The sequence below is a fragment of the Coturnix japonica genome, chromosome 15, assembly GCF_054131305.1.
Source record: "Coturnix japonica strain WE chromosome 15, WE-NBRP24, whole genome shotgun sequence".
In the NCBI taxonomy this organism is placed as follows: Eukaryota; Metazoa; Chordata; class Aves; order Galliformes; family Phasianidae; genus Coturnix; species Coturnix japonica.
Genome location: NC_140677.1, coordinates 6,756,014 through 6,768,440, shown reverse-complemented (window position 1 = coordinate 6,768,440; position 12,427 = coordinate 6,756,014). Strand labels below are relative to the sequence as shown.

Genomic DNA, 12,427 nt, shown 5'->3' with positions numbered 1-12,427 from the left:
GAAGCAAAGCAGAACTGCTTGCTGAATTTCAAATGATGGGAAGAATAAAATCAGCTAATGTCAGCTATAGCCCTATAGGGCCATGTGTAGGGGGAGACAAGGAGCTGGAAAAAAAAAACAAACATAAATAGCAGAAATTTGTCAGTGGATTCCCCAGTCCCCATAGAAGCCAGAGCTCTTGTCACCTGTGCAGGTTTCGTTCTGTGATCACGCAGGAGTGTCAGGGCAGGTGGGCAAGGACACCCTGCCACAAAGGAGGAGGAAGCTGCCTGGCTTTCCCTGCCCTGTGCTGGCTCTGCCCAAGCTGAAAACAGAAGGTGCAATCAGATATTTTTTGGCGGCAAGTGATGGGAATGGATTTTCAAGATTGACTGCAGCTTATCTCTGAATCTTTCCCGATAATTCCTGATTGAACACGCCTGCACTTCAACAGTGCCTTGGTTCACAATCCCCAGCCCTGATACAAAGCTCTCCAGCACAGGGGAGGCTGGTGTATGTACACAGCTTATTAAATATGGTCTCTATTAAATCTTTTCTGCTGTCTTTTCAGCTTTCCATCTGGGTTTAGCTCCCATTTCATTGCACCACTTTCTGTGAGGTGACAAAGCATACACTCCCCCTGCACAGACTCATGTAGGCTTTGGTCGAGCCACCTCTTAAGAGGCAATGAATTATACTGAGGTACCTGAGGAGCTCAGCTCAAGATTGTTCACTGAATGCTCACCTGACTTCCTCGCCCTGTTTTGTGTGAAGCACTACAGCACTGCAAGTGCACCTTTCTTTTATGTAATTTTTCCTACCTCTGGGATGGCATGTTTCTTTATCTAAAAATATATAAGCCAATAAAGGCATCGTGTTTATTTCTAGCTATCTGTCCCTCATTCCTTAAAATTCTTGTGACTGTAGATCAGTGAGAGATAGAAAGCTCTCACAGGGCTACTTTCCTTAACATTTGCTGCCCTTTTCCCCTCTGAGACAGAAAGTGGGTGACTAGGTAAATATTGCTGCAGTTGAGCAAGTCCTCTGAGAGCGTACAGAGCAGCATCCATACGCTGACTGCCTCATGCTGTCTGATATCCCCTGATAATTCCTGTCTGAGGAGAGCTGCTCCTAGTCCTGGTGGCAGAGCTTCATTCTGGCTTCCTTCCCAGGGAGCTCCTCTTTAATATATTCCCTGTAACACTGATATTTACAATCTCTGTCTCACTCTTTTTTTTTTATCACAAAACATGTATCTTCCCCATGTATCATCTCCTATTTCTGAGAGCTTCTGTTTCGTTCTGAGCCATTTTTCTTGTCATTTCTATATATATATATATGTATTCGTTGTTCTTCTTTTTTCCTGCACATCACAGTGAGTGCCACTTGCTGAGCCTTACTACACCGTGCTCAGACAGCTGGCCTTGCTGCTCAGGACTGGACATGGGACTTGGAGATGGTGACTCGGCTCTTCATGGAAATAGCTGAGACCACAAACGTTTCTGAGCCCTGAAGGGGAAAAAAAGTAATTGCGGCTGACTGTGATTTACAGGTAGAGAGGGGCACACTTACCCAGCCTGTAGGGATAATCTGTGGATCAACTAGCAAGCCAGCCTCCGGAAACGCAACACAATACATATTCTTTAAAGATCTGACCCTACTCTTCTTTTGTTGTCTTTAAAAGTAAATCCAAGCACTTCTCTGTATTAACAAAAGTGTTTGATTGCAGCCTGTTAGAGGCTTCGTTAGTGTTCTTGGTGCATGAAAGCTTTAGCTAATTAACTTATGAAAAACTGGTGCTAAAAAGTGTGAGATACAAGTTTAATAATGCTACCCACATAATAAATCTTGCCTTGGTGAGCTACTTAATTTTTCCAGCATTTTTAGATCGTTTGGAGGCATAATTTAATCTGATGGGGATGAATGTAAGTAAACGAAACATAAAATGTTAGGAGCAGTTGCCAGTCACAAAAACACAGTAGTAGCTTTGTGTCTCAGTTGTTTCTCTGCTTGCCTCAGGTACTCGAGCTGTCTGGGGATGCACAGGCTCAGATTCACACTGCCTGCACAATGCTGGTGCATCAGAGGACTGCACCACTGACACATGCACCTCTTCCTTCTACTTTCCACCTTTTTCCATAACACCATGATATTTGAAGTTATGCATTTGAACACATTCTGTGTCCTTAATAAACTGCACAAGCTTTAAAGTCTCCTGGAGGTTTAAGGTTTTGCAGTAGGTGTGGAATTCAATTTATAGGTTTGGGGCACTAAAGCAGAGCAGAAGAAACCCCCGAGCTACCGTACTTCCCTGTCTCCAGCCCATGTGCACTGATGGAAAACCTCAATGTCAGCAACTGGGCATTTCTCTAATGCTGCTGCAAACACCCTATGAGCCACCTGTCACCTAAATTGTTCAGCCCTTCTGAATGAGGACCATCTCTTGCAGAGATCACAGCACAACAAAAACTTGCAGGCTGTGGTCCCTCTCATTTTACAGCAGGTGTCTGAAATGTGTCTATCATCTCATGTCTGAACAGTGCTGAGTGCTGTCTATGCCTGTAAGAGATTATAGGATGGCCTGGGTTGAAGAGGACCTCAAAGATCATCTAATTTATACCCCCATGAGATCATGCCCTTAATGGAGACGGAGCTGTTTAGAATAAGGTCTTCAGCATCAGCGGGTATGGATTGCATTCCAGTACCTACTGCATTTCACTTGTTTCTGTGCTGCACTCAGATACTTCATCTGATCAAACATTTCTCCCAGCCATACAGCAAATCCTATATTGTATCCATAGCATGATGTGAGTCGATGGAAAAAGCTTTGTCAGACCACAAGATCTGACCCATTTATGTTTCAGCAGCTCTTTACATTTCTGGACTGCAGCCATGCTGACATTTATTTCTGCAAGAAATCTCCAATAAAATAGAGTATCTGATATTAATATAATTGACCTGCTGGCCTTGCTGAAGCTGCAGGGAAGTAAGTGTACATTTAATCAATTTTTCTGTGTATCATAGAGGTCATCACTGTGAGTGGGCTCCTGGAGATGCTTTCACTTACTCTTTCTCTACAGAGAAGCAAATTTTAGATCCCAAGATGATCTGAAGAATGAAAAATGTCCAACAGATGTCTTCGAACAAAAGCCTGTCAGAAAGAAACTTGATGCCACAAATGTGTGCAGTACCGTGTGAATTGGAATTGTGACTGCTTCCCTGCCCTGGGTACCACGAGCATCTGGGTTCCATGAGCATCCATTCACCCGGCAGCCAGGCACTGGAGAGAGCATAGTCAGCACTGCTGGCTGCAGAGCAGCCATGGTTGGCCATAGCAGAGATTTTGGTCTAAGCAGGGAGGAGCAGCATTGCCAAGAATCAAAACGGTTGACAAATGCATGGACTGCTGTAAAAGAAGAGGAATATACTAGCAAGGTTTTACTTCAACAGAACCCCTTCTTGTATTTAGCAGTAAAGTAAAATTAGCACAAACTATGCTTTTTCTTACTTAACTAAATATGTATTTCTGCAACAATTTTAATATAAACAGACTTGCTACTTGAGAATTAATTATATTTTATCTACTGTCAGCCTGATCTGATAGATAGCCATGGATGGTTAAGGCCTGCCGCTGTCCTGCGTCATTCCTATGGCTCTACTTTCTGTGTCATTTGAACTGCAAGTTCCCAGAAAAGGGGCTATTTTTACATTCTGTATTTATACGGAGCTTTGCACGAGAGAATTACTAGAAACTAATTACAACCAAGTGACGTAAATTAGCAGAGAACTACTTCTTTGTCTGCTGCATGGAACATGCAGTTATCAAAGTAGGTAGCCAGCATCTGGAAGCCTGAAGCTTTTCAGGAGTATGACAATTTACTCTCCATTTACTCATACTCCCAATGTGTGAGTGTGTGCCTTTGTCTCCCGAAGATTCAAATCGTGAAGGAAATTGATACAATTTGTTTGAAACAATCTGAGCAAAATACAAGGAAATGCACCACCATCGAAGAGGAGGGAGTTGTCTTCATAGCTTGGTGACCTTCATCTTCTGATGAAATCACCGACAGGGTGTGTGACCAACTCACATGCTGTCCACTCGTGCTGAATTTTACATTGAGACCTCCTTATCTGAGAAAAGCACAGAAACCAACTCAGCTGACCATAGTGGCCAAAGGGATACCCCATACCATATAGTGTCGTGCTCAGCACTGAAAGTCAGAATAAAGGAGGAGGTAGGGAAATCGAGTGAGGAGCTCCTTGCCTGGAAGTGGATAAAGAAGCAAACACAAACTGGTGTTATTGGAGAGCTGGGTTAGTGCCAGTAGCTAATTGCCAGGAGCGATTAATCTAATTCACTTTGGTAGGAGTTTCCACAGAATTTAAAGGCAGATGCTGGCAGACTGCTGTGTCTTGAGAAGGCTGAGGCTATGCATTTGGCATGAGATTTCATCATATGAATTTCACCATTACCTACCTGCAGCTCATGCCTCCAGCAGCCAAACCTGAGCAACAATTTGCAGGCTTGAAAGAGATGAGTGCAAGCACCCAGTGGCACTGAATGGTCCTCCATCCTCCTGGAAGGGCTGGTAAGAAGCAGCCTCAGCCTGGAGGCACTGAGATTTCCAGTGCTGAGTAGATGAGGGCTGAGACAACGTGTCTTAGAATCATACAATTATTTGAGTTGAAAGAGACCTTTAAAGGTCATCTGGTCTGACTCCCCTGCAATGAACAGGGACATGGTCAGAAAGTCTCTGGGTGAAATAGTTTTGCAGTATTTCCTCACTAAAATCACTGGAGATCATAGTAAGGTAGGTTCTGTCAGACAGCAGGGACTGGACTTGACAGGCCTGGAGGTTCCCTGGGGCAAATCTCTAAGCTATGTGTATGGATGACATAAGTGGGTCCATAGGGCTGTCATGTAAAATGTGGCTGGCTCAGTGCTGTGATCATGAATGCCGCAGCATGTCACATCCCTACATACCTGTCAGCACCCACTGAAGCTCGAGAGCTGATTTCAGTCACCTAATGCAAAAACACGTGATATCCAACAAGACAGTCTTTGCTCTCAGACCTCATGCTGACAGGTAGAGTAGAATCAACTCTGAGACAGAGAAGTCGCCATTCCTTTGGGAGTGCAAGATCAAGTGATAATAGTGGAAAGCTGAAAAAACCCTCAGGTAGTCACATGTCCATTGGGTACCGAATAATTACCTGGCATGGCAAACTGGGAGACAGAACTCAGGAAAATCCAGAAATGCTTCTATATGATATCACACTTGTGCACCTGAGAGCCCTGGATGCTCTGTTGATGAGGGTTTGCTAAGAAGGATACAGAGATCAGTTGAGTCTCAAACGAACAAAGAAAGGAGCAATGTTTGCATCCAAACAGAAGACAAACAGAGAAGGGGAAAGTTGCAATTAATGTAATTTGGAAATTAGAACTGGGATAAATTAGATAAGGGAAGCAAAAGAATACAAGGGATGGGCTACAGAGGAAAGGGCAATAAAATCTTTAAAATATATTAGGAATGAAGAGAAGTCAACTAATGTCTTTGGACTATTACCAAATTGAAATTATAGAAATGGCTATAATTATGCAGAAAGGCAAATGTTTTTAATGAGCAAATATTCCTGTTCTGAACCTGGGGAAAAAAAAACAACCACAAATGATGCATTCCCATCAGATGATGATGAAACAACAATCTGCATAACAGCAGAAGTACAGAGGGGCAGTAAGCGATGGTTATAACTGCTGAAGCATCTCCAAATCAGCCATCTAAATAATTTGCATAGAAAGGTTTTGAAGAGAACTTGTTTTTTCATCGACTGCTAATGCTGTTTTAACACGGGTTGTGGAGCACATGTAAAATTACAGCAGGAGAAGAAAAACTGCTATTGAAGGGAAAGCTGAATGATTTGGATATCTATAGGCCTGCTGAGCTTTGGTGCTGGGGAGATAATGGATCCCAGGCAATGAGGAACAATTGCAGAAATTAAAAAATAGTAAGCGATAATACCATTAATCCCATCAACGGGGGCTGATGAGGAATAGGTCTCCTAAAACTAACTGCATTTTTTTTATAACAAGATTACAATTTTGCTTAATAAAGGAAATAGTGTTGATTTTAGCTTCTGTAAAATATTTGACTTGGTATTCCACAATGTAACGTTCAAGAAGACAGATCAGTGCCAAATCAACACAGCACACAAAATGAATTAAATATGAGCTTAAAGAATTAGCTGCCAAAGACTGGATGATGTGGGTATGTTTCAAGCGGTTCTGCAGAAATCACTCCTTGGGGCTGCACCAGGCAATGCTTTGCTGGCCAACGGGAATGAAATTGTGAAATCCCAATCGATCCAGCTTGCTGCTGACCCATGCTTGAGCCTGATGCAGGGCGAGCATCCTGCTGAGCTGAACGTGATGAAACAGCACACGTTTTCTTTTAGTTACAGGCATGTGTTGAAAGAGATTGTATCACTTGCGCTTGCAAGAATGGGTACGCGGTGGAGCCCTGACCTGAAGACAGCCTCCAAGAGAGCTCTGGGTATGAGAATGAGTAATTAGTCATTATTTCTGAAAGACTGTGCAGTTGGACACTTGTAAGTGCTGAGGTGGATCCCCTTACTGTGGAAATGTGGGAATCAGGCTTTGCAGTGAAAAGCAGCATCTTTTAATAGAGTGATGACACAGCTGGAGACTGCATTTACTGCTATAAGAGTGGTGCCTATTGAACCAAGGTCTCTGCTTTCCTAGAGTTCAAATCCAATGGTTTTCAATGTTTTCCACTCAGGCAGATGCTGAGTTGGTGGTTGTTGAAGCACCAGCCCAATCAGCAGATACTACAGGTTACTGGATCCCAGGTAGCTGCTTTGACTTACTGTTACACTTTTCTATTATCCTTTGTCACACAGATTTGTTAAGAAACAAGCACCAACCACAGTTTTTGCTTGCAAGAAGAACAGCCTGCTCTCCTTACCCACAGGGGTCCTCATTTCTATGGGTTAAATCTTTTCTCTTAATCTACTGAGAGCTGATAGAAATCAAGTATTCTGAACTCAGATCTCGTGAAAGTCTGGTTGTTGCATACCTGCCCTGAAGCCAGAAGGTCATGTAACTGAGGTGGTGCTGGCCAGCTATTTTCTGAACAGATCAACCACAGTGTGAAAGTTTTCTCCATCCTCTTGCTGCTCCTCCAACAAAGCCAAAATACCCAAGGTGTTCTGCTGTACTTTAATTGGCCAGAAGCAATTGAGCTCTGATGGGGTTAAACCACCCCATAAAGAATGCTGGACCTTCCATATTGCAGCTTGTCAAGAGAAGCAACAGCCTTGGTCCTTGACTTTGATCTAGTAGCTGGCAACCTGCCCACGGCAGGAGATTGGAACTGGATGATTTTTAAGCTCCTACCTAAGCCATTCTATGATTCTACCACATGAAGGCTGCATTATTCTTTTGTTGTGCTGCCTGCTGCCATGCAGGGAACCTTCCAACTCACTTTGCAGTCGACTGCTTCATTCAGGAGCCCAAATGTCCAACTGCAGATATTCATTACGTTTCTCGTGGATTCACATAGCCTTAATGCCAGCATAGATCTTTTGGGGGTAAGGTTCTGTTAATTAAAATTGAATTAAAATTGAGTTCAAGAATAATCAAGATCAACCCGCACCACTGTAAATGAAGGAAATTGGTACTGGACAGCAACCTACATCTCTCAAAGACCTTAAGGTACTTCTCTCCACCTGGCAGTGGGGGGACAAGATGCACATGCCCTGAAGAGCTTGTGACAGACCTGAGCGGATGCTTCTGCCAGCAGGAGGGCAGAGGAGAAGAAATGCAATCAGAACCGTTATTAATTGCTTGTGAACTGGCTGATTGCACAGTGTTAACAAGGAGGGAGTAGCAGTGGGAAACACTCAGGGGTGCAAGGATGGCAGCCCTCGTGCAGCCTGAATTCTTCACATCTGTGGAATTAGAGATGCAGCAAAGGAAACCGAGGATGCCACTACATTCCCATAATAATCAGTCTCCTCAGAGAGATGAAGAATTGCTTTTCTCCAATTTTTTTCAATTTTTCAGGTTTTTACTCCCAGCTGAAGGTAGCAGAGAGATCAGAGCCTAAAAGCAGAGAGCTTTTAAACAGCAGGTTTCTTGATGACAGGGAGGGTTGCAAAGTGTTTGATAGTTGTTTTGACTGAAGATTAAAGCTCTGTGTTGCTGAGCCACACAGGAGGCCACGATCCTGCAATGGAAACAGTTACTTCAGAAAAGAGGAAAACCTAAATATTTGATATTGTCTCTTGGAAGTAACGATCAGAGATTATATTTATGTTTTTAAAGACGCTGAATTATTTATTTTGCAAGAAATATTACTTTAAAAAAAATAAAACAAAAAAACTGGCAAGACAAACATAAAACAAATGACTTAAAGGGCCCCAAAAGCCTTCCTGCGTTTTTATTACTCTATAACTTCTTTGTGATGAGACGCTTCTTAAAGTTTCTAATTAAGATAGTATTGAGGTGGCTTTATCCGGGCACACGCATTTCTTGGTGCCGTTTGTCAATGCCTGCCACTGAAATCAAAGTCTTCACCAGGGGCCCAACCTGTTGTGCTGCTGCGTTATGCATTACTCATCCCTAATGCTCTTCAACAGCTGAAGATCACAGTGTGACTTGTACCCAGTAAAGCACAGCGCTGTGCTGCTCCTCCCACGCCTTGCCAGAGGGGGATTTCCTTTTGATTAGATATTAGCTGAAAGCTGCTGTCTGTGGGCTCCTCCTAAGCACTGCCCACGTTGAACTAATGCAGCAGCAGCAGGCGGCTGTCCCTGGGATGGGGAGAGCACCCAGCTCTGCTCCTCTGGGCAGTGCATGCACAGCACAAGGTCTCCAACAGCATCTCAGTAGGTGTCCAGTACATATGGAATAAGAAATATGTATAGTTTGCTGCTAGCTCAGCAGTGCTCAGGGCATCCCCTGGAGGTGCTTGTCTCAAAGTTAATTTCACTTTCTGATCTTGCTCTTCCGTCTTTATGCTGCTGAGTGTTTTCTACGTGACCAATTGTCACCCTCTTGCAGGGCCACATCCCTAGGGAGGGACCTGCTGCCACCTCCTGCTGCTGACAGCGTGAGCTGGGAACACACATCAACCTACAAGCTTCACTCTCCCACTGTTTCAGTTAATGTAACTCATTTCATTATTCCACACAACCACACATGTAGTGCCATTCCTGGGGATGATAGGACAAGAGGGAATGGCCTCAAGTTGCACCAGGGGAGATTTAGGTTGTATATTAAGAAAAATTTAGTCTCTGAAAGAATGGTGATGCACTGGCACAGGCTGCCCAGGGTGTGAGTGGAGCTGCAGTCCCTGGAGGTGCTCAAGAAGAAGATAGATGTGGGACTTCAGGACATGGTTTAGTGGGCAATATTTTTGGGAGCTGGAACATTGGACTAGATGAACTTTGAGGTCTTTTTCAGTCTTAGTTTTATGATTCTTTGATGAAGACTGCTGCCAACTCAAATGGAAATCAGAAATGTTGTGGTGTCCCAGAGGAGCCCAGATGTCAGATACTACACCAATACAGTGGCCAGCACTGGATTTACTGGTCATCAGTAATACGGAAGCAGCATTGCAGATGTCCATCTGCATCTAAGATTTGAGATAGACTGGAGCATATGAAGGGACACACATTTTCTGTCTGTGCTTGTCTATAATTAAAGGTTTTGTCATTATATACATATATTTTTTTAAGTTGTTTCTTCTTCAACAACGTGCGGAAAGATTTGTGTAAACACGCATTTCATTTTCTAGAGGGATGAAGATGTTACGTCTCCGCTCTGTTTGTTGCCCTGCAGGGGAAAATATGAATGCAAAAAAGAAAAAACAAACCAAAAACAAACACCAAAAGGGATTTTGAACCCACATTTTTGGAGTTATTCAGAGTAATTGTGGTGCTTCAAATTTTCAAGAGCGCTTTGGGTTTCTGGGCTTGTGCAGTTCAGAGCAATTTAAAATTAATGGAGTACTTAAAGTTTTTAAGAGCACTTCAGTTTGAAAGTGATCAGGGGATGCAGAGAATAAAGCAATTTAAAATAACTGGCAGTGCTTTTCAGAGTGTTTATCGTAACTCTAATATAAGTGGCCCCATGTTCTAGGGCTGCCAGCACTTCCATTGTGTCCTGCCTGCCATGGAGGTTTGTGGCAGCCTCTGTGACAATGAGCTCCTTGTGAAAAGTCACCTGGCTGATCATGATCGCTTACGAAAAGCATCAATCTGTTATTAAACAGTTTATGGGTACCACATGGGTGTAAACCCTGTGTTAAAGGTTTCTCCCCATTTGGCTGAAAGTACAGCTGCAAATCTATGGAAAGCCTCAAGGTTCAAACTGAAATACACCCTGCAGCAGAAATACAGCCCTAACAGCAGTTTCTCATTTGAACAAGTATTTCTATAGTTAACCCAGCTGGTCTTACAGTCGATCCTACAGTTAAATGCAGACTGAAAAACTGTTTCAAAATACGTTGATTTCGCCTAGGAGCAGAACAAATGTTGCAGTACTTAAACTAAACAAGATCCTTTGAGCTTTCCTGGAAGAAGCGTGCTTGTGCAGGCACCTTTTCATTCTGTAAGGAAGGCAGACAGACAACTGAGAACCCTTCCAAAAATCATGTATAATATAGCCCTTCAATGGACTACCAGGGCATTTCCTCTTGTATCTATTGAAAATTGTGACTAAGAAATTACTTCTCAGTTGTTCCATTCATCTGCAATAAATCTCATGACTGCAAAGGGAAAGATGCCATCCTGAAATTACAGCTTTCCTGTCAACGTGCATGAACAGGTTACCCAGAAATTGTCATTTTTCATCTGAAAGCAGACATCAGAGTTCCTTTTTCAAAGCGTTATTTGAAGTAGTAAATGATGTGGAGAAGGGAGCTGACAGCAGGAAAGAAAATAGCATTTGCACGCCTTGCACAGCACTCAGACAATGTGGTAGGGAGGGAGATACAGGAAGGGAGCTACCCAGGGTTGAACTCCAATTTGACATCTCTCTGAAGGTTCAAAGCTAATGCTGGATGTTCTCTTTAAGCAGGCACTCAACAAATCTTGTCACCAAGAGCCAATACCCTCATTAATATCAGAAATAACTCTGATCTCAGAAAGTGCCCACCTAGCTCAACACACTGAGTCCTACTGCCCATGGCTGGTGCCTGAGCTCTGTGAGAAGGGAGGGGGAACGTGCAGAGAGGATTTTTCTGCTAAAAGAGCCTTAGAGAGGCAGGAAGGACCAGCTGGAAAAAGGAAAGGGTTAAACAGGTCTACTTGATTTCGGAAATACGGAGAGGGAAAGGTGATATAGAAAGATGCAGTAGAATGTTTTATACAGATTCTCATCACCAGATCATACAGGGACTGGCTGTTAAGAGAAACAAAAAGCATAGCATGTAATGCAGAGAGGGCCTCCAGGACTAAGAGGTACATTACTACAGTTTTTTCCACTCCCGCAGATCAACACTATCAATCTACCATTACACCCTGTCTTTGAGACGGAGCCTGATTTATAGTAAAGCAACCACCTGAATTTTTCCAGAACACCTAATTGAATGAGACAAGTGCAAGCTTCCTTTCTCCAAAGGAAAACAAGCCCACCAAACAAAGGCATCTGGAGAATTAGATTAAAGCCAGTTAGTTCTTTCTTGAGTAGTTTGTACAGCCTGCCTACAAGTGAACCCCCATTTCCCCCCAGCTGGGTTAAAGCAGAGCCTCCCACCACATAGCACCAGAGCCATCAGACTCTGTTTGGACCCCAGTCTCATAGAGCACATACCTGAAAGCTGATGGCCTTGAAAATCTTATCCCAAGAGCTGAGAGGAAGAGGTTGGCTGATCTTCTAATGGCTCCAACATCCCTCCTCCACCCCTTCTTAATTTGTACCCGATTATCAAGCTAATCACTCAATCAAGATTACCAAGTTAATCACTCATTGCAAAACTCTGTGCAACATCAGGTGGGGAAAAAGTGTGTTTTGTTAATTAGTATTTCTCATAGATGGATGGGTGATGTGTGAGTACTTGCAGGGAACTGCTGCTTGCTGGAAAGTGTTATCAGACCTTTTTATTCCCCATCACCTTAGGAAATAGTTTAAATTCAGTGGTGTTTCCCCTAGAGGCATAAAGGTAACTCTAATAAAATCTATCTAGACCTACACTGATAGCTTACTACGTTATTGGAGCCTGTATATTGGGTCAAAAAACATGAGATAGAAAGGATGTTAATTGTCAAGTATGATACATACATCTACACACCTGAGTTAAAGTCTTCTATAGATGGAATTTAGAAAAAAAGAAAAGTGTGCTTGAAATGCAAATACTTAGTGGGATTTTATGAGTTGCCTGCATATCTGGAAGTCTGGAGCAAGAAGAAATGATGCAAATAACTG

General features: G+C 43.1%; 1 long non-coding RNA gene across 1 annotated transcript; it reads right to left on the bottom strand.

Moving 5' to 3' along the window:
• Positions 1-7,826: 7,826 nt before the first annotated feature.
• LOC107319732 (uncharacterized) lies at positions 7,827-11,881 on the bottom strand. Its single transcript, XR_001557907.2, has 2 exons — positions 11,816-11,881; positions 7,827-8,225 (listed from the first exon to the last, which is right to left on the bottom strand). It is a non-coding gene; the product is annotated as an uncharacterized LOC107319732 (long non-coding RNA).
• Positions 11,882-12,427: the final 546 nt, after the last annotated feature.